This window comes from Delphinapterus leucas, chromosome 2 (genome assembly GCF_059928025.1).
Source record: "Delphinapterus leucas isolate spDelLeu-1000000601 "Yukka" chromosome 2, BTC_Dleu_Yukka2, whole genome shotgun sequence".
NCBI classification, from domain to species: domain Eukaryota; kingdom Metazoa; phylum Chordata; class Mammalia; order Artiodactyla; family Monodontidae; genus Delphinapterus; species Delphinapterus leucas.
In genome coordinates this window covers 40,131,245-40,156,104 of record NC_143130.1, presented here as the reverse complement: position 1 = coordinate 40,156,104, position 24,860 = coordinate 40,131,245, and the positions used below count along the sequence as shown (strand labels likewise).

The 24,860-nt window shown below is 41.9% G+C and overlaps 1 protein-coding gene across 4 annotated transcripts in view; it reads right to left on the bottom strand.

The window, feature by feature from the left end:
* CRTC3 (CREB regulated transcription coactivator 3) overlaps positions 1-24,860 on the bottom strand; it is a 99,825-nt gene that overhangs the window by 50,496 nt on the left and 24,469 nt on the right. The window lies entirely within an intron of this gene.

Sequence of the window (24,860 nt, the reverse complement as noted above, 5' to 3'; positions counted from 1 at the left end):
CCCGACCACTTGCTCATGAAGAGGCACACGTAGTGTCCTGTTCCTCCTGGATTCACAGTCAGTCACAAGAGTTAGGAACGCCCTTACAGGCCTGTCAATCCCACTACGCAGCACCCTTGCCGCGGCCATCCAGCCCCTACTAGACCCCACAGGAGATGGGACCCGATGACTTTCCCAGGCAGGCCACTCCTTTTTCATACAGCCCTGCTTCTGGTATATCTTCCCTTAGGCTGAGCTGTAAAGTATCCTTGGGGGAATCTCTTGGGGGAATCTGCCCAGATGAGAGGTTTCTAAAAATTCATCATTATAAGGTCATTCTTCTCCATGAGGAACCAAGTTACCAAAAGTAGGAGGATTTGTCTGTGGAACCAGGTTCTCCATTTAATTTGAGTTCAAACTGCAAATGAGTCTGGGTGCGTTTGGAGACTCCAAGTTAAGTGGGTTTGGCATTCCTTTTGTCACCTAATACAAAAACTGGCAGGGCTCATAAGGAGGAAGTCTTTTCGTCTCACCTGCAAGTGCCCCCCTCTGCCTACAGACAGGGGAGAGAAATCCAACCACTCAGACGTGAGCTGGTGAGAGCTGCCATCCTGAACCGGGCCCCTCCTTTGGATGGGTGAATGTGCTACCGACAGCTTCTTGGTTCCCAACAGTAGGGCAGGGTCTCTCCCTTACAAGGAAAGTGGGCCTTTCTCCAGCTCTGGCCTGTGACTGGTGAGGTAAGCCTGGTCAGCCCTGCCTACGCAGGCGCAGGTGGCCTCACTTCCAGGAAGAGGGAGGCGTGAGGAGGGATGTCCCATTTTGATCCCAGAGCCCCGCCCAAAAGGGCTCTGGGAGCTACCCAGCAGCTAGTAATAAAGCTAATAAAGCTAATGATCTGATCCTCCATCGGCTCCCTGAGTCAGCTCCCCACCAGTGAGAACCCAGAAAAGGGAACGGTGATCAATCAGCTTCCTCAAACTGCCAGAATGTTATGGTTCAGCTTCTCAGATTAGGCACCTTTAACACAGCCCTAACTAACTACTTTACCTGGTACCCTAAAAAATGGATAAGGAAAATTATCATCAGTGAACTTGGTTATTTTTGTGGGATTTCAAAGTTTTGAGGTGACTGTATTTCATCTGATGCTCCAACGGTGGAGGTGTGCAATCCGCATGGAGTATAAAACAGAGATTCAAAGTAAAATGGTTCATCAATGCAATAATTCAGATGTTTCCTCTAAAGCCACCAAGAAACTTATTGAGAAATGCTAAAAAAAAATTTTTTTTTTCATTTTCTGTGTATTTTACTTGTTTGTGTTTAGGGAATTTTTGACATGTTTTGAAAATTTTTGGAGTTTCTGGAAATAATTTATGGTAATGGAGAGACTGACAAGTCATAGGATTAACTGTCAGTGGGATGTGCCGCAGCTGGGAAGGGGACAACCAGTGGGAGACTTCTGCCTGTGTCAGGATAATGACTGCCCACTTTCTCCTTTCTCTTCCCTATAAAGCAGCTTTACAGCTGTGGGATTGTGACTTTTAATAAGGAAAATATATTTGGTCTTCCTCCTCATTTCTGGCACAGAGCTCCTTTGGAATTTCCTAAGTGATGAGAGCAGCAAAGGTGTTTTTTGTTATGTTAATCAGGTGACTTTTGGAACACACCTAACGGTAGGGGCTGGTTGTCTGGAGAACCAACCCTGTGATTAGAGGGTTGAAACTTTTAGTGTCCCCCTCAGCACCACCAGAGAGGGGAGAGGGACTGGAAGTTGAAGCAATCGCCAATGGCCAATGATGTAATCAATCATGCTTCTGTAATGAAGCCTCCATAAAAACCCAAGAGGATAGGGTTTGCAGAACTTCTGGGTTGGTGAACGCATGGAGATTTGAAGACAGTGGTGTGTCCTGGAGAGGGCACAGAAGCTCTGTGCCCCTTTCCCACATACCTTGCCCTACACATCTCTTACATCTGGATGTTCATCTGTATCCTTTATCATATTCTTTTATAATAAACTGGTAAGTGTAAGTAAATGTTTCCCTGAATTCTATGAGCTGCTCTGTTAAATTAATTGAATCCAAAGGAGGAGGAGGTCATGGGAACCTCCGATTTACAGCCAAGTTGGACAGAAGTTGTAGGTAACTCGGGGACCTAGACTTGTAACTGGTGTCTGAAGTGTAGAGGCGGGGCAGTCTTATATAGGACTGAGTCCTTAACCTGCGTCACTTGACGCTGTCTCTGGGAAGATGGTGTCAGAATTGAGTTGAGTGGTAGGAGAATTGCTTGTTGGTGTCGGGAACCCCCTTCTGCCCATGGTGGAATTGGGTGCAGAACCCTTAATAGCCCACTCAGTCGAACTATGGATAGTAGGGCCAGGACATGCCAGGCCAGGGCACAGTCCTTTTCCCTAAACCAAAATCTAGGACTGCCCACTTCCCCAGCGCTGCTGTTCTCCAGTGGGGAAGAGTAGAGAAAAGGCAAAGGTCCACACCTCACAGGCATAAAGCAAGAACTTGCTTCTTGGTGGTTCTTAGATATGGAAAAACAGATGGACCCCACTTAGAGTCATCAGTAACTAAGAAAATTCAGGCTCTGCTGGAACCATTACTTTTAAAGACAACCAACCCACTTAGATCAAATTATTTAAATAAGAAATATATTTACATTCTTAAATAAAAGATGGACAGTGAAGAGACAACCTCCACCCCTTGTTCCCCTCTCTCCAGTCCCCACCTCCCAATGGGTAATTACATTATTAGTTTCTTGTGACTCCTTCCAACTACTGATTATGCATGTACAGCAAATACATATTATTTCTACCCCCACCCTTTTTTACACAAATGGTAGCACACTAATACACTGTTCTGTACCTTTTTAACTTAATTGCCAATTAAATTTCTAAACCTGATTCCAATTTCTTAGAAGTTCTTTCTCTAAATTCTCAAGATATAAAAATAGCCAAACAGGGACTTCCCTAGTGGCGCAGTGGTTAAGAATCCACCTGCCAATGCAGGGGACACGGGTTCGAGCCCTGGTCTGGGAAGATCCCACATGCCACGGAGCAACTAATCCTGTGGGCCACAACTACTGGACCTGCGCTCTAGAGCCCGTGAGCCACAACTACTGAGCCCGCGTGTCACAACTACTGCAGCCCATGCACCTAGAGCCTGCGCTCTGCAACATGAGAAGCCACCGCAATGAGAAGCCTGCGCACCGCAACGAAGAGTAGCCCCTGCTCGCCGCAACTAGAGAAAGTCCGCGCGCAGCAACAAAGACCCAACGCAGCCAAAAATAAATACAGTAATTAATTAATTTTTAAAAAATAGCCAAACAAAAATATTAGAAAACTCAACAAAATTAAAAGTAAAACCATCAGAGAACATATACCAAGGCTATAACTGGATCACTCCCTTCTAGACAGTTCATCTTGGCCAATTTCTCTAAGCCCTTATATCTATCTCAGGATTACCTGGTCCTCAAAGCCTAAGATCACTACCCTCTTCCCTTTCACTGCCTCCCTCTCATCTCCATTTAACCACAGCCAAGCCTCTCCCCTGGGGGGTAGGGGTGGTGTTTGAAATAGAACTTAATGCTCTGTTCTTCTCCTCTCACCCCTGTGTCTCTTCCCTTCTCCACAGCTAAGTTTCCTGATGAAGGAGTTGCCTCAACTACCTCCTCAACTCCCACTCACCCCTCAGCCCCCACTCACCCCTCAGCCCCCGACCCCTCTACTCCACTGAAACTTCTCTCCCTAAGATAACCATTGACTTTCCTTGTTACTAAATGCAACTGGACGTTTTTCAGCTCTTAAGTTACCTGACCTCTCAGAACCATCTGAAATTACTGACAATTCACTCTCTTTTGAAAATGTTCTTCTTCTGGCTTCTGCGACTCCATGCTCTCCAGTTTCCTTCCTACCACTGTGGTATTTCTTTCCAGTCTTCTGTGCTGACTCCTGAACTTCCCGACCATCCTTTAAGTGCTGGCCTTCTTCAGGACTCTGTCGTATAACTCTTTATCTTCAGCAGGGACCTCTCACCAAAGCTTCAGACTTGTAGTTCAACAGCCCACTGGACAACTCTTCTAGGACTACCTGGCAGGCATTTCAAACCCAGCATGTTTAGAAACAAATCTGCCATCTTCCTCCCATACCAGCTCTATCTCGTGTATTTCAAATGTCTGGGAATGGCACCACCCCACAGCCAAGCCCTGGAAGTTTGGGGTCCTCCTTGAGCACTTCCTCCCAGCCCCTCCCCATCCCAGGCATCTCCATGTCTGGTCACTCTGACCTTCCAAACACTTCTCAAACCTACTACTATCCTCAATTTCCCATCTACCCATTCCCCGGAATTACTGCAACAGCCTTATAATTGGTCTTTTTGTCTCTAATCTTGTTTCCTCCAATCTAGCTTTCACAATGCAGTCAGAGTAATCTTCCTAAAACACAAATCTGATCACATCATTCAGCTACATAAAACCCATTAATGACAGGATTTTAAAAAATAGATCCTAACAAGCTGATTTTAAAGTTCACCTGGAAAAATAACTATGCAAGAATAGCTTGGAAAAATCACTGAAAAGAAGCATGAGAGTGAATTAATCCTACTAGAATTTTAAAATGTAATATAAAGCTACAGTAATCAGTTAAAACATTGTGATTCTGGTGTATGAATAGACACATAAATCAATAAAAGAGAACGGGAAGTCTCGAAATATAAGCAAACACATGTGGGAATTTAGTATATGATAAAAGTGGCATTTCAAATTAGTGGAGAAAAGATGATTATTCAATAAATAGTGTTGGGACAACTGGCTAGCAAACTGAAAAAAAATTAAGTCAGATTCACATTGCATACCCTACGTTAGCATAAGCTCCTGATGGATCAAAGATTTTAAATCTAAAGATGAAGGCACAAAGTATTAAAAGAAATAAAGAGAAGAAGACTTTTTACAAAGCCCTAGAAGCCACTGAAAAACATTAAAGTTTGATACATAAAAAAATGTAAATGTCTGCATGGAAAAAAAAAATCCCATCACAAAAAAAGACAAACGGCAAACTGGGAAAATATTTACAACTTATAACACAGATAAATGTCTACTTTTTTAATATATAAAGAGCTCCTAAAAAGTCAATAAGAAAAAGATCAACCACCCTAAAGAATTAAGGGCAAAAGAAATGAACAGCTTGTTCACAGTAAAGGTAATACATAATACATAAACATAAGAAAAAATGTACCTCACTCATAGTAAGAGAAATGTAACTTAAAAGAACACAGAGACATGATTTTTCATCTATAAGACTGACAAAGATCAGTTGATAAAACACTGAGCTGGGGAGGATGTGGGCAAACAGGCACTTTCATACATGGCAGGTAGGGATGTAAATTGGTGCAACTTCTATGGAGTGTGAACTGACACACCTATCAAAGCTATAAATGCATATACTCATTGCCCCAGCAGTTCCACTCCTAGAAATTTTTCTTGCAGTTATATTTGCATGTGTATAAAATTATATGTGTATAAGGTTGTTCATTGAAACTTAGTTTGTAATTTTTTTTTAAGTCTGTAAATAACTTAAATGTTCATCATTGGAGAACTAATTGAACAAATTATGGTAAATCCATACAACAGAATACTGTGCACTCAGAAACAAACCAACCAAAACAAAATAAGAATAAGGATGCTCTTGGGGAGCTGATATAGAAAGATCTTTAAGATATATTAGTGAAAAATGCAATGTACAGGAATGTGTATGGTTAGCTACCTTCTGGGTAAAAGGGTGGGGTGAAGTGAATTATATATTCACATTTCCTAATACTGCATAAAATATCCCTGAAAGAATAAACAAACTTGATAATGGGGGTTGCCTGGAGGGAGTGAACTGGATGACTAGGACAGAGATGGAAGGGGTATTTTCACTGCACACTCTTGATTATTTTTAATTCTGAACCACATGAATATAAATACATATATATTCAAAAAACAACTAGAATTAAAATTGAAGAGCATATTACAAAGCTACAGTAACTACACTGATATGGAAATGGACAGAGGAAATGGGCAGCCATATCAATGTAACCAAACAAACAGAAAGGGACTTCCCTGGTGGCGCAGTGGTTAAGAATCTGCCTGCCAACACAGGGGACACAGGTTCAATCCCTGGTCCGGGAAGATCCCACACGTCTCAGAGCAACTAAGTCCGTGCACCACAACTACTGAAGCCCGCACACCTAGAGCCCATGCTTTGCAACAAGAAAAGCCACTGCAATGAGAAGCCCGTGCACCGCAACGAAGGGTAGCCCCCACTCGCCGCAACTAGAGAAAGCCCACACGCAGCAATGAAGACCCAGTGCAGCCAAAAATAAATAATAAATAAAATTAATTAATTTAAAAAAACAGAAAGAATCATATAAAAAATGAATTATTCAAGAACTGAGACAACAGGTTGGACACAGAAGAAAAAGGGTGGGATCTCTGTCTCAAGGCTCAAGACAAAATAAATCCCAAAGTAATAACAGTATTAGAATACTAGTATTAGTATTAATATGGGTTAAAAAAATTGGGTGAGTGTTTGAGAAATCTTGACATGATAAAGGCCATTCTAAACATACAGATTATAACACGGAAGTCACAAAAAGATCAATACATTTGCCTCATAAAAATCAGAACAGAAAACTCCCAAACAAAAAAAAAAATTACTAAATGGAGAAAATATTTGGAATATATATGGCAGATTGTGGTGGACAGACTCTAAGCTGTCTCCTGATGATCGCCACCTCCTGGTTCATGCCTTTGTGTAATTCCCTGCCCTTAAGTGTGGGCAGGACCTGTGACTTTTTTCTCACCAATAGGATATGGCAATGGAGTGATTCCGTTTTGATATTTGAAAGCCTCTGTCTTGCTAGCAGAGGCGTTGGAGAGACTCCTCTTCACTGGCCTGGAAAAAGTAAGCTGCCATGACATTAATGGCCATGCTGGAGAAGCCCACCTGCCAAGCAAGTGTGGGTGGCCTGTAGGAGCTGAGGGGAGTCACAGGCAAGAAACTGGTGCCTCAGTCCTGCAACCACAAGGAAATAAACTCTGCCCAAGGGAGCTGGGAAGCGCATTCTTGGTTCAGCCTATGATGAGCCCACAGACTCAGCCAGTATCTGCACTGCAGACTGGTGAGACGCTGAAGCAGAGAAACGAGATAACCCGTACCAGACTTCTCACCCACAGAAACTGTCAGATAATAAAATGCGTGTAGTTTTGAGCCAGAAGCTCATGGTAATTTGTTACACAGTAACAGAAACCCAATACACAAAAAGCCAATTTCCTTAATACATAATAAAGAAGTCTTAAAAACCAATGAAAGGATAGAGTACTCAACAGAAAAACAGGCAAAAGACTTAAAAACATAGTCTACAGAACAGGATATACAAACCATCAAAGAAACATAGAGATGCTCAACCTGTCTTTTGTGTTATTGTCCTTAGCACCTTAGAACAGTGCCAGAGAAGTAGGGGCTGCTCTTTTATTTGTTGAATGAATGAATAAATTTCACTCATAATTAAAGGAATGTCAATTGAAACAATGAGATGCTATTTCTTACCCAATAGATTAGCCAAGATTAGAAAGATGGATATAATTTGAATAGATGTTTCTCCAAAGATAATATACAAGTGGCCAGTAAGTAAATGAAAAGATGCTTAACATCACTTTTCATTAGAGAAATGCAAATTAACTACAATGAGATATCATCTCACACACATTAGGATGGCTACTATGAAATCCACAGAATGTAACAAGTGTTGGAGAGGATATGGAGAAATTAGAACTCTGTACACTGTTGGTGGGAATATAAAATGGTATAGACAGTATGGAAAACCATATGGCTGTTCCCCAAAATATAAAACAGAATTGCCAAAAGATCCAGCAATCCCACTTCTAAGAGTATTTTGGAAAGAACTGAAAGCAGGATTTCAAAGAGATATTTGCACACCTACGTTTACAGCAGCATTATTCACAATAGCCAAGATGTGGAAGCAACCCAAGTGTCCTTCCCTGCATGAATGGGTAAACAAAATGTGGTATATACATACAATGGAATACTATTCAGCCTGTAAAAAGGAGGTGATCTTGTCACATGATACAACATGAATGAACCTGGAGGACATTATGCTAAATAAAATAAGCCAGTCACAGAAAGACAAATACTGTAAGATTTCACTAATTTGACCTCGAGTGGTCATATTCACACAGAGAGAAAGTAGAATGGTGGTTACCAGGGGCTGGGAGGAGAGGAAAATGGGGAGTTGTTATTTAATGAGAATAGAGTTTCTATTTTGCAAGATGAAACAGTTCTGGCTACTGATTGCGCAACAGTGCAAATATACTTGACATTACTGAACTTATGGTTAAAAATGGCAAAGATGGTAAATTTTATGTTATGGTTTTTTTTTAATTTTTTACCACAATTTTTTAAAGTAGGTATATTCTGTGGTGCAGACAATATGAAGAAACAGACACTCTCAAAATGCTGGTGGGAGCAGAAAGTGTAACTACCTCTATAGAGACTATTTCAGTAATATCTACCTTAATTGTAAATGTACACATCCTCTTACCCAGCTATTTTACTTCTAGGAACATATCCTACAGGTATTACCCTTACATAAATACCCAAAGATACATATAACAAGAACGTTCACTGCAGTTTGCTTTGTAATAGTGAAAAACTAGACAGTCTAGGTGTCTAGACCTCAATAAGAGACTGGTTAAGTAAATGATGGGATAGCTATGTGAAAGTATACCATGCAGCCATTGAAACTAATACATATCTTTATGTACGGATATGATGTCCAAGACATTCAAGTTTTGCCTTCAAGGTGGAAGTTATTTATTATGGCATGGTTCCATTTGTGTAAAGAGAAAGTATATATATATATATATACACACACACACACACACACACACACAATACATGCTTGCATATACACAGAAAACTCCTGGAAGGGTGCAAAAGGAACGCTTGGCAATAAGTACCTCTGGGGATTAGACTGGGGGAGAGTGTCAAGGAGAGAAAGGGAGACTTTTACTTTTCATTTTATATACTTCTATTTTATTTTAGTTTTTGTAACAAACATGTATTACTTTTACATAAAAATTAATTTGGAAGAATAAATAAGTGAGCAAGCAGACAAGCAAATAAAGAAATATTTCCCCAGTATCTTTACATTGCCCTTAGGACAAAATCTAAATCCCTTAAAAAGAAAGTAAAATCCTTCACAATCTGGTCCCTGTTTTACCCTCCAGTCTCACCTCTCACCACCCCCACTTCACACGCAATCTATGCTCCAGTCTCACCAACCTCCAGTTCCTCAAACAGGACACGTTTTCTCTCGCCTCCAAGCTTTGCCAGATGCTGTTTCTTTTGCTTGGAACACTCCCCACTCCAACCTTCAGTCACATGGCCCTCAAGTCCCAGCTCAGACATCTCTTCCTCCAGGAAATCTTCCCTGGAGCTGCCCCTACCCCCAGTCTGGGGTAGGCACCCCTCAGATGTGTTCCAGACGCTCTCTAAACCCCTCCGCCCTGGGTTTATCACATGGTCTCACAATGACTTGTAAAATCATTTGCAATTTCCCACTGGACTGAAGTTTCTCCAAGCAGTGACCATGCCTGTCTGGGTCACTGCCCTATCTCTGGCATCAAGCACAATGTCTGGCACATAGATAGTGTTTGATACATATCTGTCAAGTTGGACTTTCATTACAAAAGAACTATAACCACTTTATACACAAATTAGGAACACAGAAGAGGGGAGGTAGAATTATAATCCTACCACCCAAACACAAGCACTGTTTCCACTCAGTGTTTTTGTTCCCTGTGCATGTTTTTTCATAGCTGTATTCCCAAGCTGGACATTTTGACAAGACCCTCCTGACAGAGACATTTTGGTCAGGGAACGTTTTGCTACATCCTGTGGAAACATGAGACTTTTATCAGCCAAAGTAAAGATTGCTGTTTTTATAATCAAGTAATGTGCACAAGAGACCACAGACATCCCAGACTCTTTCTAATCACTAACCTGCCTCTCATTCGCCAGGACTTTTACTTTGTACCCCATTAATTACTGGATTGTTTGAACTTGTATGAGGATGGGTTACTATTATAAGTTTTTAAAAATCAGTGATTTGGGATTTCTCTGGCAGTCCAGTGGTTGAGACTCTGCCCTTCCAGTGCAGGGGGCGTGGGTTCAATCCCTGGTCGGGGAACTGGGATCCCACATGCTGCTGCTGCTGCGGAGCAGCCAAAAATATAATAAATAAATAAATTAAATTAAATTAAAAATAAAAGTTAAAAAAAAAGCAATGATTTATTTACAGCCTACTTGGTTAACTTCTAAAATTTAGTACTCCTTCTCCCAAATAATCACTATAAAGAAGTGTTAAAACATCAATATAATGTATGCGTGGCTGAAGAAACTGTTAAGAACTTCACTGAGGATGTCCCTGGCAGTGGTGAGGTCAAGAATAAGAAATCACACTAATGCCCACACACCCCTCTCCCCACCTCCCTCCCCAGGTCTATAAAGAGAAGTTTGAGAATCTGAGAAGAAGCCCATGTAAGACACAAGTGACTCCTCAGAGCATCTCTGAGCCCTGCCTCAACCCTCACTATCCTCCATCGTTTACCCTCAGCCTGAGATTAGAGGTTGGCAACAGGGAGAAGACTCAGACACGAGATTCGGTTCTATGTTTTGGTCATTACTTGACTTTTTTTTTTTTTTTTGCCACATTAAAAAAACAAAAACAAGAAAAACTAATGTCTCAGTGGGAGTGTCAAAAAGTCCCTAGGGAAAAACCAGTTATGTCCTAGCAGCTGTGTAGAAACTTCATATACTCCTCCAACCATCAGTGCATACAATTTTGTACCTCCTTTTAAATTGTTCCTTTAATATAGTAATACAAGTATTTTTCCATGTAGCTGCAGAGTCTTTAACTCATAATTTGAATACTGAGCAGATGTATCATATTTTATTCAAGTCAGTTATTCACTATGACAAATAATACTGCAGCATTATCAGACCTAAAGTTTTCTTTTCACACCTTGGATTACTTTCTTAGGCTAGAGTCCCAAAAGTAGAATTCATGAAAGAATATGAATATCTTAACACTTCATGCATATTCTTAAACTGCTTTCAAAAAGATATATACTGGGACTTCCCTGGTGGTGCAGTGATTAAGAATCTGCCTGCTAATGCAGGGGACAAGGGTTCGATCCCTGGTCTGGGAAGATCCCACATGCCACGGAGCAACTAAGCCCGTGCGCCACAACTACTGAAGCCTGCGCGCCTAGACCCTGTGCTCTGCAACAAGAGAAGCCACTGCAATGAGAAGCCTGCACACCGCAACGAAGAGTAGCCCCTGCTCACCACAAGTAGAGAAAGCCCACGCGCATCAACAAAGACCCAACACAGCCAGAAATAAATAAAATTTTTAAAAAAATGATGTATACCGATTTACAATGTCTGTAATAACATATACAAGAACAAATTTCATTATCCCCTCACCAACATTGAGTATTAACTCAAATTTTTTCCTAATTTAATGAACAAAAAGACTAAATTATTACTTTGATAATAATTAACCTTTATTGGCATTTACAATGTTCCAGGCACAGTGCTATATGCTTCATATACATCACCTCATTTAATTTTACAACAACCTTTTGAGATGGTACTAATGTTATCCCCATCTTCTGGATGAGGAAACTGAGGCTTAGAAAGCTTATGTTCTTGAGTGCAAAGCTCAGCAAGGGTGGAAGCAGGCTTTGAACCGAAGCTGTCTAAAGCCTGAGTCCATATGCCAACCACTCCTGCCCATGGTATCTCATTACTGTTTTTATCTATGTATCATTGCTTATAGTGACAAACACACTCCCAAAGATCTCTTTGCTGGGTGAATTTCCTATTTCCTGATTTTTCTATCCATGGCAAATACAAACAAGTCCAAAGGGTCAGAGGTAGCTTAAAAGTCAGGGTTTCAGAGCCAAAGTTTTGATAATGGGCAGGACAGAGTCTGTAGTAAAGCAGATCGGAATCAAGAGAAGACTGTCTACAGTTACTGCAGGGACTAGACGTGGGGCCTTTGCCATGTGCCTTTCCTCAGTGGCTGGGATGGTAAGGCTTCAAGGGCCAGATGTAGGGCAGAGAGAATCAAAGAGGCGGGTCGAGCTTCTGGCCCTCGAAACAGCCTCAGAAGTTCCTAAAGAACTATCTCACTCCATTCTGGTGTGTGAAGGCAAGAGGGCGGCTAGTACCAGCCCTAATGATGTCACAGGGTTAACAAATGAAGAAATCAGGAAATGGTTTCTTTTTTCTTCAAAAAATACTCTGGTTGAATTTCCTCAACAGGTTTCAACTTCTGCATTTAGAGAAAACAGTTCTGTTTTAGTAATTCAACAAAAGAATAAAAAAACTGCCGGAAGGATCGCTAGTAGCTACAAGCACAAACTCCACAATCAAACAGCCAGGACTTGAAATCCAGTGCTACCGTTTATGGCTGTGAGATCTAGGGAAGCTTCGTAATCCTTCTTAGCCTCCTCTGTCCCCCGCTTAAATAGAGACAGTAACAGAACCTACCTTTGGGGTTATTGGGAAGAGTAAACAATGTATGCAAAGTACTTAGCAATAGTGCCTGATGCCTGGTACAAATTCGGTACATTTTCACCAGGAGAGGCAGTGGTAGAAGTGGTAGCACTAAAATACTAACAGTAGTAATCTTGTTTGGAAGGAAGGAAGGAAGGCAGGGAGGGAAGGAGGGAAGGAGGGAAGAAGTAAGAAGTAAATTTCCTTTTCCACTGCACTCAGAAATAAAGGGTAAATGTGCTGGTCAAATGGTATGGAGTGGCTAAAAAACTCTAGATGAAGTAAGAAGAATTTGATTCTGGTATCAGCTACCTACTAGATGAGAAACATTAAGCTAATCATCTACTTTTTCTTGCCTTCAAGTTTCTGACCTATAACATAAGAGTGTTGCATCAAAAGAGCTACAGGGTCTGTTCTGGTTCTATTCTGCTTCATCTGCCAGGGCAAGCAGTCAATATGGAAAGATCTCTGTTCCAAATTAGAGACGTCCTTTATTGGCAGAAGCCCAGTCAAGGCTATGCTTTGCTTCCCATAAATGTTTCCCTTTTAATGTCCTTCTCTCTGCTTTATTTTGAGTTACATTTTAATTTATAAGCTGCTTCAAACCTTTCAAGTGATAGTTCTAAAGTAATTAATTCTAAATTAACCCTGAAAACTACTTAGAGACCAACAGGCACAGACTGGTAGAAAGCATGTCGAGCAATTTCATGAACTACAAGATGGTGGGTGAGAGATACTGAGAAGAGATAAACACAGCCTCTAATGCAACAGCAAGTCCCTGAGCTCTTTAGGTCACAGGCATCCTGGCAGATGCGGCAGCCACAGCAGCTGGGGAAGAGTTACGACCTGTGTGGCCATATCTGCTTTTGTTGACCACCCCTGCCCCCTTCCTCACTAGCTCCCTGATCTTTCGGACCCTGCTTGCCTTTGGTCTTGTGTTTTTTTTTGTTATCTGAGCCGCCTTTTTCTTTGTGGCTCTAGCGTCCCAGTTCTAGTTTTTCCTGACCAAGTTCCAGTATGAAAATCTCAGTTCAGGGGAGACTTAAGACTAACCCAATGAGAGATTTCCTAGATAGTCAAGGGAAGGGTGGAAAGTAGGATTAAACTAGCCAAAAGACTTCTCAGGTGGCTGACAAGTGAACAAACAGATATAACCTAAGAGAAGGAACCAAGCAAAAGTCACATTGAAATGGGCATCTGTTGGCCCCTGGGGACTAGAAAAAGGCATCTACCCAGATGAGAAAAAGAAAGAATAAAACACTTTCCTGGGCTTCCCTGGTGGCGCAGTGGTTGAGGGTCCGCCTGCCGATGCAGCGGACGCGGGTTCGTGCCCCGGTCCGGGAAGATCCAACATGCCGCGGAGCGGCTGGGCCCGTGAGCCATGGCCGCTGAGCCTGCGCGTCCGGAGCCTGTGCTCCGCAACGGGAGAGGCCACAACAGTGAGAGGCCCGCGTACCGCAAAAATACACACAAAAAAACACTTTCCTGGACTTCCCTGGTGGCGCACTGGTTGAGAGTCCGCCTGCTGATGCAAGGGACACGGGTTCGTGCCCCGGTCCGGGAAGATCCCACATGCCGCGGAGCGGCTGGGCCCGTGAGCCATGGCCGCTGAGCCTGCGCATCCGGAGCCTGTGCTCCGCAACGTGAGAGGCCACAGCAGTGAGAGGCCCGCGTACCAAAAAAAAAACAAAACAAAAAACACTTTCCTAACTGAAAATGAATTGATTTAGTGTGTCCATACTTGTTTAACTTGCAAAATAAAAGCAAAAGCCTGAGACAGATAAACCTGGGTTTGAGTCCGGACTCCAACACTTAACACTTTGGTGACCTTGGGTACGGTTACTGTTTAAATGTCAGTAAGATGGGGATAATAATGCTTATCTCAGAGGGCTAATGAGAGGATTAAATGATATGGGGTTCACAAAGCATAGTCAGGTACTCAGTAACTGTACTCTTCTCCTCACCACCGCTAAACTTCTATCTAATTAAAGCCTGTGGGGAAGTGTTTTCCCTTGTACTCAGGCAAACTAGCACAAAAGGTAGTTACCACGGTGACTGTCTCTGCCAAGGTTACAGGAGAACATGGATAGGGGAGAGCTTTCTGAGGTCACGTCCTCAAGAGGCTGGGGGTAAAGACGGAAGAGGGCTAATCTGTTAGTTAGCTAGCTGTTGCTGAGGCAGCCAATTTCTATACCCAGGGAGTTCCTTGAAGCACAGACTATTGCCTTTGAATGGGAAAACCACCTTGGTACCTGACATCAAGGCCTGTGTAGAATCTTCTACAGATGTTATCCTGACTCCTGGAAAACATCCAAAGTAATCATAAACAACTAAAGCTTCATTTTTAAAGTCTAAAGTATAAAAACTGGCTGTTTCATAACATAGGGACCAATTCTGACTCCTGACTATTGTGAAACTTTGCAGGAAATCAGAACAAAACTTTGGTTGTTTCTACTGCCAAAAAGTGTGAGAATTTAAGTTTAGTTAGAGACAATCACTGCTTTAAATGTAGTGCCTCTTCTCACTCTCTTTTATGATTCAGCAGTCAGAGGCTGGAACAAGGACAAAGGTAAGAGGATTATTTCATATTAATACGGTATGAACTTAACATGAAATCAAAATGCAAGGAAATCCAGAGACCTGGGCTCTGTCCTGGTGCTGGCTCTGACACCACCCAGGTCTGTCTTCTTTACGTGGATTTTCCCTCTACCTTTCCTAGAAGCTGCACTGGGTCAGGGGATCAACACATAGCCTAGCTGACCCCACGAGAAGCCAATGAAGACTTTCCACAAAAGTATTTTCATCTAGTCAGTGAAGAACGAGTAAGACGTAACTAGCCTGTCCAGAATTTAAGCAGCTTTATATAAACAGCAAAAATTCTTAGTTCTCTAGCCCTAGAAAGGGTACTTGCAATGAAAGAGGGAAAAATGATACCAACAATTTATTGAAGTTAAATTAGAAGGCTGGTATGCCTAGCTTCTAGTATTTCACTCAACAGGAGAGTTTGTACCAGGAACTTTGCAACATTTCTTGAGCAATAACTATGTGTTGGGCATTGTTCTAAAGACACACGTGTACTAACTAATTTAATCCTCAAAACGACGTTATAGTAGGTACTATTTTTTTATTTTATTGTTATTTTTTAATATTTATTTTATTTATTTGGTTGTGCCAGGTCTTGGTTGCGGCAGGCTGGCTCCTTAGTTGCGGCAGCCGTGCTCCTTAGTTGTGGCTCACCAGCTCCTTAGTTGCAGCATGCACGTGGGATCTAGTTCCCTGACCAGGGATCAAACCCGGGCCCCTGCACTGGGAGCGCGGAGTCTGAACCACTGAGCTACCAGGGAAGTCCCTTAGGTACTACTTAGTAGTCACATCTCAGACTAGTGAACTGAGGCACAGAGAGGTTAGGGATCTTGTCTAAAGTCCCAGTGACAGTTAGTGGGGAAACTGGTAATCAGATTCCCAGACTGACTCCAAGGACTGCACTCTTGACCGCACGCTGAGATACCAAGACAGAGCGTGAAAATTGTGTTTATTTTGATGCACTGGATGGCAGGTTGTAGAGATTTATGGAAGAGATTTACTGAAGATGCTTTTTTTCAAAAAAAGGACTTTTGTATTATTAAAGGTTTCTGAGAGACCCATTTGTTTAACCCTCAAGAGGCTCACAAGACAGTTCTTGTGTGAGACGTCTCCACAAACTAAACCTGGACTGGAGGGTGAAACCAGGAGCATTGGTGACTCATTCACGGGACATTTACTATTCAGACATACCTAGACCTGCAGCTGGGGTGGGCGGTATGTGGCTGCTGCCCTCAGTCCCCACTGCTGCACCATGCTGACCTTCGAGGGCCTGCAGAGCTGGCGGCCTGATACTATGTCACACGATTTCAGAAGAGCCTCCCAGGTTTTGACCATATGAACTATGCATCTAGTTTCTGACGCTGCCCTGAGCTCACCCCACAGGGCAAGTCTGAAGTCCTCGTTATCTGCTCTATTCATGCCGCAGAGTTGCAGGGGGAAAGAAGACTCTGCCCACGGAGAAGACAGTGTAGACCTGATCATTTGGAGCCACACCCACAAATTTCAAGACTCTTGAAATTTCTGATTATGTGGCCAAAGTCTGGGAAATGTTTGGGTCTACCTGACTCTGAGAAAACACATTCTGTTTCAAGAACCTGCTAAAACCACAGCTGAGAGCCACCATCAGTGACACAAATTGAAAGGCAGGATTTAGAGCCGTCCTAACTGAATCCCACAAAGTCCTAGCACTCAGTCAGCACTTGTTGAATGAATAAATCTGTATTCTCGTTAGCTTGATCAATCACTAACACTTGACCGCTAACTACAGGTACACCGTGCTTTTATTGTGCTTCGTGGATACTGCATTTTTTACAAATTGAAGGTTTGTGGCAACCCTGCATTGAGCAAGTCTACTGGCGCCATTTTTCCAACAGCGTTTGCTCGCTTGTGTCTGTGTGTTACATTTTGGTAATTCTCGCAATTTCAAACTTTTTCATTATGATTATATTGGTTGCAGTGATCTGTGATCAGTGATCTTTGACGTCACTATTGTAATTGTTTTGGGGTACCATGGACCGTGCACATATAAGACAGTAAGCTGAAGCAGTAAACGTTGTGCGTGTTCTGGCTGCTCCACTGACCAGCCGTTCCCCCATCTCGCTCCCTCTCCTCAGCCTCCTCATTCCCTGATACACAGCAACATTGAAATTAGGCCAATTAATAACCCTACAATGGCCTCTAAGTGTTCAAGTGAAAGGAAGAGTCTCATGTCTCTCACTTTAAATCAAGAGCTAGAAATGCTTAAGCTTAGTGAGGAAGGCATGTTGAAGGCCGGAAAAGGCAAAAAGCTTGGTTTCTTGCACCAGTTAGCCAAGTTGTGACTGCAAAAGAAAAGTTCTTGAAGGAAATTCAAGGTGCGACTTCTGTGAACACATGGATGATAAAAAACGAAATAGCCTTATGTGATATGGAGAAAGTTTCAGTGGTCTAGACAGAATATCAAACCATTCCCAACATTCCCTTAGGCCAAAGCCTAAACCAGAGCAAGGCCCTAACTCTCTTCAATTCTATGAAGGCTGAGAGAGGTAAGGAAGCTGCAGAAGAAACTTTTGAAGCCAGCCGAGGTTAGTTCATGAGGTTTAAGGAAAGAAGCCACCTCCATAACATAAAAGTGCAAGGTGAAGCAGCCAGCAAGTGTTGATGGAGAAGCTGCAGCAAGTTATCCAGAAGATCAAGCTAAGATAATTAATGAAGGTGGCTACACCAAACAACAGATCTTCAGTGTAGATGGAACAGCCTTCTATTGGAAGACGATGCCATCTAGGACTTTCATAGCTAGAGAGAAATCAATGCCTGGCTTCAAAGCTTCAAAGGACAGGCTGACTTTCTTGTTAGGGGCTAATGCTGCTGGTGACTTGAAGTTGAAGCCAATGCCCATTTACCATTTTCGAAATCCTAGGGCCCTTAAGAATTATGCTAAATTTACTCTGCCTGTGGTCTATAAATGGAACAACAAAGCCTGGATGACATCACATCTGTTAGCAACATGTTTGCTGAATATTTTAAGCCCACTGTTGAGACCTACTACTCAGAAAAAAAAAAATAAAAGATTCCATTCAAAATATTACTGCTCATTGACAAGGTAAATGGTCACCCAAGAGCTCTGATGGAGATGTACAATGAGATTAACGTTGTGTTTGCAGGTATGAACCTGCTAAAACAACATCCATTCTGCACCCCATAGATTAAGGAGGAATTTCAACTTTCAAGTCTTATTATTTAAGAAATACACTTCAGGGCTTCCCTGGTGGCGCAGTGGATGAGAGTCCGCGTGCCGATGCAGGGGACACGGGTTTGTGCCCTGGTCCGGGAAGATTCCATGTGCCGTGGAGCGGCTGGGCCCATGAGCCATGGCCGTTGAGCCTGCGGGTCCGGAGCCTGTGCTCCGCAGCGGGAGAGGCCACAACAGTGAGAGGCCCGCGTACCGCAAAAAAAAAAAGAAATACACTTCAGGGACTTCCCTGGTGGTCCAGTGGTTAAGACTCCATGCTTCCACTGCAGGGGGCACAGGTTCAATCCCTGGTTGGGGAACTAAGATCTCGCGTGGTGCACATGGTGCAGCCAAAAGAAAGAAAAAAAAAGAAAGAAATACACTTCATAAGGCTATAGCTGCCATAGACAGTGATTCCTCTAATGGATCTGGACAAAAGTCAATTGAAAACCTTTTGGAAAGGATTCACTATTCTAGATGCCATCAAAATATCAATGTTAAAAGAAGTTGATTCCAACCCTCATGGATGCCTTTGAGAGATTCAAGACTTTAGTGGAGGAAGTAACTGCAGATATGGTGGAAATAGCACGAGAACCATAATTAGAAGTGGAGCTTGAAGATGTAACTGAATTGCTGCAACCTCATGATAAAACTTTAACATAAGTTGCTTCTTATGGATGAGCAAAGAAAGGGGTTTCTTGAGGTGGAATCTACTCCTGGTGAAGATGCTATGAAGATTATTGAAATGACAATGAAGGATCTGGAATATTACATAAACTTAGTTAATAAAACAGCAGCAGAGTTTGAGAGGATGGACTCCAATTCTGAAAGTTCTGCTGTGGGTAAAACGCTATCAAACAGCATTGCTTGCTACAGAGAAATCATTCAGGAAAGGAATAGTCAACTGATGCAGCAAACTTCACTGCTGTTTTCTCTTAGAAGTTGTCACAGCCTCCCAGCCTTCAGCAGCCACCACCCTGATCAGTCAGCAGCCATCAATACAGAGACCCTCCACCAGAAAAAAGATCACCACTTGCTGAAGGCTCAGATGATGGTTAGCATTTTTCAGCAATAAAGTATTTTTAATGAAGGTATGTACATTGTTTTTTTAGACATAACGCTATTATACTTAATAGGCTACAATATAGTGTAAACATAACTTGTATACGCACTGGGAAACCAAACAATTTGTGTGAGTGCTTTATTAATATTTGCTTTATTGCAGTGGTCTGGAACTGAACCTGCAATATCTCTGACATATTCCTATATATGAATAAAAGAGTATTCCAAAAACATTATCAAAAGACAAATGACAGTGTGAGCAAAATTATTTGTAACACATAGGACAATGTGTATATCTAATATTCAAAGAACTCCTGCAACTTGATAAGGGGAAAAGAAGGAAAACTGGGCAAAGGTTATAAACAGGAAATTCCCAGAAGACATCTGATTGGCCAATAAATATATGAAAAAAGTGTCAACCTTACCAGCAATCGAGAAAATATGTTTGAAAATAACATACCCATGATCTCATGCAGTCCTTCTACCTGAGAAGTAGAATCATTGTCCATTTTTTATAACTGAGAAAAAAAGCTTGAAGAGGTTTTAACTCAACCAATAATTGGCAGAGGTGGGACTTGAATGCAGATTTGTCTAGTAAAAAAAGTCTGTGTTTGTTCTAACATGCTGCCCTATCCAATTATTTGTGTGTGCTCACATCCTCTTGGTCAAGTCACTTAACCTCTCTAATTAGACTCACTTCTCTCATCAGCAAAATGGGATTCACAAAAGTACCATCACATAAGGTTATTGTGAGAATTAAATGAGATACTGCTTATAAAATGCTTGGAACAGCACTTACACACGGCAAATATTCAACTACCTGATTCATTCATTCAGTAAATATTTAATGAATTCATACCATGGCCAGGCACTGTTCCAGACTTCAGAATTACAGCAGTGAACCAAAGTGCCCTTGACCTCATGGAGCTTACATTCCAATGGAGGAAACAGAATACAAATAAGATAAATAAATAGAAATATACAGTATGTTGGATAATGAGAAGGAGAAAAAAATAAAACAGGAAAGAGGGTGAGGGGTTATGATTTTAAAGAGGGAAGGCCTCACCGAAGGGAGATATTTGAATAAAGAGCTAAGAGAAGTGAGGAAGTAAGCCATTCAGATTTCTGGGGGGAGAGCATTCCTGGCAGCGAGATGCTAGGGAGGGTCCAAGGAGCAGAGAAAAAGGCCAGAGCAGAGCGAACGAGAAAGGGGGCTGGACAGATGTGCAGCAGGTAAGAGCAGAGAGGTAATGGGCCTTATGGGGCAGTGACTGCACTTTGCACTTTGGTTTTACACTGTGAGATGGGAAGCCACGGGAGGGTTCTGAAAAGAGAAGTGATATAATCTGGCTCATCTTTTTAAAGGATCACTCAGATGGCAGTGTTGAGAATAACTGAAAGGGGATCAGGCAGAAGCCAGCACACCAGTCAGGAGGCTCTTTGTAAGAATGCAGGGCAGAGAAGACACTGGTTCAGACCAGGGCAGTCAGAGTCTGGCTATATTTTTAATGTAGAACCAAGAATTTGCTGACGGTTCAGATGTGGGATGTGAGAGAATGGGAGGAGCTAAGGATGAGTCCAAGGTTTTGGCCTGAGTGACTGGAAGAACACAGTTGCCATTTGCTGAGATAAGTGTCCAGAACAGAGGCTTCCTGACTGTAGGCACTGTAGAACAATGAGAAATCTAGGGCGCTCTGGAATCCAACCAGAAAGGCAGAATGGGTGGCTGACACCAGGAAAGTGCATCGGTCACTGTTTCAGGGCAGGACTTCAGTCCCTGGGAGAGAGGCTGATAAAAACAAGGCACAGGGATACAAGGCAGGTTACCATGGGATTCTGGCACTCAGGAACCAGACAAGAGTCCAGTTATCAGAACCGAGGCACAAGGCCAACAATGGTGACTTGAAGCCAAATTACAGAGTGTGAGGCAGCCTCAGTCCCTCTGCTCAGCTCCGGCTGGGTCTTAGAGACAGCAAGAGGCTGGCTAGCCAGAGGTCACGTGGCCCCCAGAGCCTGGGGAAGAAGGCTACACCAGAAGCCAGAAACCGGACAGATGTGACTCCATCTCTGTCCACAGCTGTATCATTAGGGAGATGTCAGCACGTTACAGACTGATTCCAGTCCTTTAACATACTGTGCAGGGCCACAAGGCCAGATCACTATATGAAAGGTGCAGAAACATGAGTCCCAACAAAGAGGAGGCCCCATTTCGCATATGTCTGAGACCCTATCGGGGGAGGGAAGAAAAGGCAGGTCCTAGGATCGGAAAAGTTGGGGGTGACAGTTTGCCAAGGGACTGTGAAATAAAAGCAAGAAACATTTGGGGGGCCAGATAGGAAGCAACTGTAGCTACCACCACCTCCCTGTCACCGAAAGAAGAAAAAGCAACCTCAAGGGGAATAGTTCAAAGTGGGTAGGCGGGGAGGCTGCTCTAGACTGTGATGCTGGGGGCTGGCAGGGTGGGTGGTTCCACTTAGAAGTACAAGATGAAGCAGAGACTAACTTGTGAGTGGTCTAAGCAATGTCTCGTGTGTTCTCTGACCCCTTCCTAGACACTGATTAAACTGTTTTCCGCACACTTTCCTTCCTAGCTAGAGTAAGACATTCCCACCAAAATACAAAGAGCTTTTAAAATTAATGCAAGTGGGGAAATGTCTGTTGCAGCTCATTGTCTGATGACTTCATTAATGCACTTATTTTCATATTTTATTATAAAGATATATATAACCGTTACATGACTTATTATAAAGACAATAATTTCTTCAGTTGGCACTAAAAATGAAATTGTATTTATTTTCTAGAAGTGACAGATTAATACAAGCTATCAAACAATTAGATAGTAAATCTTCAATTTTCTAATATGAAAATATCTGTACAAACTTGCTTTTTCTTGAGTCACATTTCTCTGACAGTCACAGATTTTCTATGCATGTTTGTATACTATAAATTAATGGCTTTTTCAGTGTTCACAAAAGTTCTCTATGTTTAAAAAAATTAATTTTTAAAGCACTATATGAGAGGTATTGCAGAAAGAACCATGAAGCCCCAGTGAAATGTGCTAGGCAGCCTTGGTCACTCACTAGTCAAGGGACTCAACTGTGTACACCAGCCTCAAGGCCCCTGTGATTAAATTTTGTGCTTCAGTAAATATGCAAACTACTTATGTCATGAACTTTGGAGTCATTCTTTTTTTTTTTAGTTTTTTTTTTAACCAAAGTATAGCTGATTTACAATGTTGTGCTAGTTTCTGGTGTACAGCAAAGTGATTCAGATACACACACACACACACACACACACACACATACACACACACACATACACACATACACACATATATATGTATATTTCCCCCCCTCCTTTGGAGTCATTCTTGAATAGTCAATACTTGGGATGTTAGATCTGCAAAGGCTAAGGACCTAAGGTAATAAACATTCAGGCTAAGGCAATAAATATTCAAATCAGAGTCAAAATTTTTGTTAGGTTAAATATCTTTGCCAAAAAGCAACAAAGCCACATGTATTAATAACATTACAAATATTTCTACTCTTTGAATAATTCTACCTATGGGAATCTATGTTTCAGAAATACAGATGACTCACACACCAAGATGTTTATTACTATATTATGTATAATAAAGAAAAATCAGAATCAACCAAAATATCCAACATATAGTGAGAGTGGTTATGAATTATAAGTCATACGTGAAGAAATATTATTAAACTATTAAAATTATACTTATAAAGTATCTTAACTTAGGGAAATAATGATTATATAATGGCTAAATTTTTTTAAAGGATATAAATACAGATAATGATTTCACCCACATAAAAGATAAAAATAACTAAAAACATTCAAATGGTTACTTCTAGTTGATGAAATATAGATAATGTTTTCTGTTCCTTTATCATTTTTATATATTTTCTAAATTTTATACAATGAGTATGTATTACTTTTACACTGAACAACAAAGAATTAAGGACCAAGCTATAAACAATGTATTACTTTTCCTGAATGTAAAAGTTTAAAAATGGAAGCTAAAAAAGAAAAAGAACACTAAAACCAATGTTTTTCTGCTACAGTTCTGTGTACACAACCTGTCTCTCAAACTTGATTATAAGCTTCTTAAACGGACATTCTCTGAGTTATCTTCATAAGCCCAATAATAGCTTTCTCTTAACAGGCACTCAGTAGATATTTATTAATGGGTAAAGTCAGGGCAAGTCACAGTAGCTGTTTAATGTATAAGGAAAGTGATTTTAAGAGTAAAAATAAGTATTGCTTTGGTACCTACATATGCTTGGACAGGATAAAAATGGTTGGGTTTGGGGAGGGTGGTGCTTTGGTCTGACAAGCACAGGAACAGAGGTTTGCCATGAACATGGAAGACAGTGAACAGTACCCTCTATGGCAGAAAGGCCAGCACCCCCGGGCCAGCGGTTCTCACGCTTGCTTTCTGCCTCACACAAAGCACTCAACTTTCAAATGCAGGACCCGTGTTCCAGCAGGTATATCCGGGGTGTTCCCACCCTCCAAGCGCTTGCCCACTTCTCAATACAGAAGCCAACAGCAATGCTATGTGGGGATAACCTTGACTTAGTTCCAATTACCTTTTAAGAATAATACTCAAGCACTGACAGCTTATTAATAAGAACAAATTGCTTTTGACACAACTCACCACGGAGCCCAGTGCTCTGTGGGTGACACCTTGGCTGCGAGACACCGCAGTAACGATAAGACAGCAACAAGCACCGATGGCTCCAGGCACGGGCACAGTGCCCCACACGCACTATCCTGGTGTCACCTTCACCAGGACCCTGGGAAGCACACTATTAACACTGCTATTTTACAAATGCAGACACAGAGACTTTTAGACTTAAATAGTCAGAGCTAGAACTCAACCCAAGCAGATGCCAAAACCCGAGAGGTAGTATGGCCGTAGAGGTAGCCATAGACGAGTTGGTAGAAGTAATTAGAGTGGTGGTAGCGGCCTGATGGGGGTGGGGTAGGAACAAAACCAATAACAAGAGGAAAGACGTGCAACGTGCTCACCTTGTGCCAGACACTGCTCTAAGAGTGTTATATATATTAACTCACTTATTCCTCACGACAAAACTCTGATATCAGCATTACTGCCATCCTCACTTTACAGGTGAGGAAACTGAGGCTGAGATGTTAAGTGACTTGTCGCAGGTCACCAGGCTGGAAAGTGGCAGAGGCTGGATTTGAAATCAGAGTCCTACCTTTTGGCCATCATACCATGCAGCCTCTGTGTTGCGCTAAAGCTTTTACTCTAAAGCAAAATGTCCATTGGCACTTCAGTCCTCGTGGTATTTCTTTTCCAACAGACCTCTGATTTTATCCAATAGATGGACTTCTCAGGAGAAATTCCCATCTTTT